Source organism: Limanda limanda, chromosome 8 (genome assembly GCF_963576545.1).
Source record: "Limanda limanda chromosome 8, fLimLim1.1, whole genome shotgun sequence".
Lineage (NCBI taxonomy): Eukaryota > Metazoa > Chordata > Actinopteri > Pleuronectiformes > Pleuronectidae > Limanda > Limanda limanda.
The window spans coordinates 25585499-25589879 of NC_083643.1; the positions used below are offsets into that span (position 1 = coordinate 25585499).

At 40.5% G+C, this 4381-nt stretch overlaps 1 long non-coding RNA gene across 2 annotated transcripts; it reads left to right on the plus strand.

The window, feature by feature from the left end:
* The first annotated feature begins 1624 nt into the window (after positions 1-1624).
* LOC133009623 (uncharacterized) lies at positions 1625-3875 on the plus strand. 2 transcript variants are annotated; one of them, XR_009680558.1, is made up of 4 exons: positions 1625-1689; positions 2107-2284; positions 3342-3500; positions 3699-3875. It is a non-coding gene; the product is annotated as an uncharacterized LOC133009623 (long non-coding RNA). The 2 variants fall into 2 exon arrangements; XR_009680557.1 differs by lacking the exon at positions 1625-1689 and having other exon boundaries at positions 1912-2284.
* The last annotated feature ends 506 nt before the right edge of the window (positions 3876-4381 follow it).

Here is a 4381-nt window from a genome sequence, read left to right on the forward strand (position 1 = left end):
ATTCCAGCTGTAAACCTGAACTTTTCAAAGCGTACATCATCAATTGTGTGATGTGTAACTCCCTCCAGTGAAAGTGTAGTGTTGTGATATCTGGTTCCGTTACAGCCTGTGATGGTTGTCAGGGCTAATAAAGTAGATTAGATGAGGGCTGAGAGCTTGAAGAGGAGGATTTCTTCCGACTTATTGCTGCATGTGACACAATTGTATTTACAAAGAGGTGCGTGTGATTTTGATGTACCCAGACAAGATGATGGGGTTCAGCCGCTCCGTCTCAGCGTGAAGTGACGTTTGAAAACAACATGTCGGATGACAGCGGGAGACAACTGGTGAGTAACAGCTGAGCTAAAGGCTCCCGCGCGTCTCCACAACTCATCTGCGCTGACAGATTCAGGACGGCAAAATTGCAGCGCATCGCAATCTGCATCAGCAAGAGACTGGACAAAACAATAACTGTATGTGCTATTGTGAGACTGAAAAGTTCAGTTTCTGAATAAGCATTTTTAAAATCTGAATTTTCCTGTTATAGTAATTGTACATAAATGTGTGCTGGTAATTCCAAAGTGGTTGAGTTCATAAGCACAAAAACTAGACAACATATTCATGTATTTCCCTCGACTTTTCTATGGAAAAGAGGCAAAGAGGACAACTAGCTGAAGTAATGACATTTGCTGAATTGTAACTGCTATGCAAAGGCCGTAGAAGGCAGCGGCGTTATGTGTGCACCCACAAGATCACCCAGAGGCACAAATAGCTCGGGGAATTTCATAGTCTTCTTCAGGAGCAGTGTCTGGATGTCGTTTCCAGTGCTACCTGCTGCTGACCAGCTGACAGGTTTAACCACTGACTAGCTTGGATCAGTCCAGTGAGTTTCATTCTCAGTGCTGATTGGCTTTCGCGATTGGTTTGGGTCATTCGCATCGCCTGGAGCAAAAGACACAAAATGTACATCTATTCACGTCTTTGCATTCACTCATTGTGCGGAAAAAATCATGTGTGGTGTGACAACCCAGTCTCATCAGGAAACGTTCAGTGGGAACGTTGGTCCACTTGGACAAACGTTTCCATCTCACAATCTGGCCTATCAGATTGTGAGATGGAAACGTTTGGTCCGCCCATTGTTTTGCATTGACGTGTTTTCACGTCACGTGACTCCCGAGTTCCCGTCTCCGGAAAGGAAAACATGGCGGACAGTCCTTGTTTTTTCAGATAAAAACATGATTTTGTAACTTAGTCTGGGCATTAAATTACATTCTGACACCATTTCTAGCGAGAAATGTGGTCTTTGCTTCCACAGTCTTCAGCCAGTTTGTGCTTATGATATATATTTTAATAGTTATCACGAATGTTTTTATCGTTGCTATGGTGGTTGCTATGACGCTGCCATGCACACAACGTCGTAGCGTGCTGTTTAAATCACCGTCCCTGCGTGGTGTCGTTCAGTGATTGTGTATGTTATTCATGTTAAATAATATTAATATTTGAGGCTAGATTACACCTCTAATGCGAAGGATCCTGCGAGTCTGTTCAGAGGCGGACATGAGTGTGACACCGGACCGAGATCGCGAACGGACCGGACCTGACGTGTGGCTGGCGTAAAAAAAGGTTTTGTAAACATCCTGTCCATTTAACTTAGCGCTGTCATAAACACGGACCATTTGGAAGACAACGATGTCATCTTCCTTCTGTCAGGTAAGTAGTTTATTGTTATATATATTTATTGTTGAGTATAGTTTATTGAGTGCTGAGACAGCGGATGCGGAGTCCGTCGATAAACACAACGGATGCATTTCTTCAGCTAATATGCCATTGTTAGCCACATGCTTCAGCCCTAGGTAGCATGTGCTTACCTGGGAGGTGAAAACATGGTTTTTGAAACCAGTTCAAGACGCTCAGCTCATCATTAAGGGACGCTACAATATAAATATAAACATGAATTTGATTTATGAATGCTTTAGATTAATAAGGAGTGTATTTCTCGACCATTACTCCTCAATAACAGATCAATTTGGTTTAATGTATAGTATGCAATATGACAATAATGTTTTCATGTTATGGAGTTGCGATTCATTTTATAAAACAATTGCTATGTTCTGTTTTTTAATCAAGGAGGATCCAAGTGAAGCTACAGGAGTTTCATTAACGTCAATAACTTGGACCGAACAGTTTATTTTGCTTGATGAAGAGCAGGAGGCAGTGTGGAGAGAAAGAGGAGCCGGGTTGAGCCCACTTCCATCATCGTACCACAAGGAAGATGAGGGGGAGAAATTATCCTACCATTAAAGAGGTACTTTTAAGTTACATACCAGAAACACCATTTTATATAATGTGCCAAATATAAATTTGTATTAAATCCCCAAAGTACGCTGGCTGAAATACAAGTTAATATCACACTGAAAGAGTTTTGATCAATCATGCTTCCCTGCTGTGATTGTTCAACTGGGAAAACAACTTTTTCCACAGGAAGGCAAGTAAATTTAAGGAATGCATCTGCAAAGTTTTCCTCTGTTATGTATAATGATGACACCCATCAAACATTATGTTAGCAATATTTACACCTTTTCATTTATACTGTTTATTTCTGTCTACATGTTTGAATTTGCCTTCATTAGTTTCAGAAAAGAGCGATGATGTATCGGTCAGTGGGCGGCAGCACGAGACTCCGCAAACTAGTCTCTAAGCAAAGTAGACGAAGGCATTGAGGTTGCGGCCTGCCATCATTATTATTTTGCTTAAGGGACTGAATACGTTTCATGCAGAAATATTAGCATTTCCCTTATATCTACCAAAACTGCTTGTTTCCCAGACTGCAGTTTTGTTTTGATCCGATGTGGTGTGCAAATACTAACCGTATATCTGCAATGGGTTGTTGGGCATTAACATTTGTAACTCTAATTTTGTTTTGACAGACTGTGCAAAGAATGTTGAGAACATCACTAACCAGTGCAGTGTCCGTCTACATATTTCTACATATTTTCTCTCATATAAATGTCACTGTAACCTCTTGACAACTGAAACCATAACATGAGGTCAGTGTGGCCTTGACCTTTTGACTTTAAGACAAATACACAGTTAGACAACCCGAAAACATGCAGTAATGCCTCCGGCGACTCGCTATTGCAGAGGCATTAAAATGTTAGTGTAGTAGACCGGATTTTATTGGTGTTACATTGGACATCTTGTATTTGTACACAAAAAATATATTTGTTTTCACATTTTAGATGGCATAAGCAGAGACATCAACTCAGGAAATGGATTTCTGCAGAAAAGAAAGCCTTGTATGTGTCTATATATACATACAAACGCACTTTTAAAACGTTTTGTTTTTTATCATATATTCTCAGGTAGTACTGACGCATTTATGGAGATGGGACATGAGGGCCTTGTCTGCGTGCTCAAGAGAAGATTCCACAGAGTTCAAGCTGAGCAGGCTGCAGCAGGTTTGGAGGAATCCTCCTCTGAAGAGGAAACATGGCGAGGTACTTCTCCACTGATGAAGAAATGTGAGCGCTGTGATTAAGTAAAATCTGCTGCCATGCTACTGTTGCTACTGGTGGGCCCTGCTATTAGCTTGGTGTTTGGTAGCTGTTAGCTTTAGCATATTTATTTTTTAGGGACCTGTCTGACGTTTATGTTTTAAAAAAAAAATCAGAGGGAACCATCTTCATAATTTAACACTATGTTTTGTTTGTTTCCTTCAGTTATTCTCAAGAGAAGCTGCCTCAGCTCCACGGTCCCTCCTGCAGCTTCCACTCCTGATGCTAACCCCCTGTCTACATCACACCATCCGGGCAGACCTGGAGTCACAGAACTTTGTCCAGAGCTGCCGTCTGAGAATTGTTGATCATATAATTTCCAGCAGATGCCTTAATGTAATGTTTGTGTACAATAAATGACATTGATCATAACATATTGGTATTTCCTTGCAGTCATACACCATGATATTGGCAGATAAGATGTTGATTACATTAAAGCAGTGAATGCTCTGCTTTAAGCAACATAAACACACAATGATCCAATGGATTTTAAGTAGAATGGGCACGTTACATTCTGTAGAGAGTACCTCAGTAACGGAAGTCAGAAAATTACTTTCTTTATCTGAGGTTCAGTCAGTTATAGTAACAGCAAAGCACACAGGTCTTGTTGTCTAAGTGGCAACCATATCATATTGTTTAAGATGTGTAACATCAAGCTTGTGTATCAGTGCTAAATACATCCAGTCATAAGTAAGTTCACCCTCTTGTTAACACTAAAAGTAGGTGACCCAGATGTTTCACAATGCAATCTGATAAGGTCGTATGAGAAACATTCTTAACATTAAAGAAATGAACACAGAGGATAGCAATAGATGTTTCACTTTAAATCAGTAGCTGGTAATCGGCAG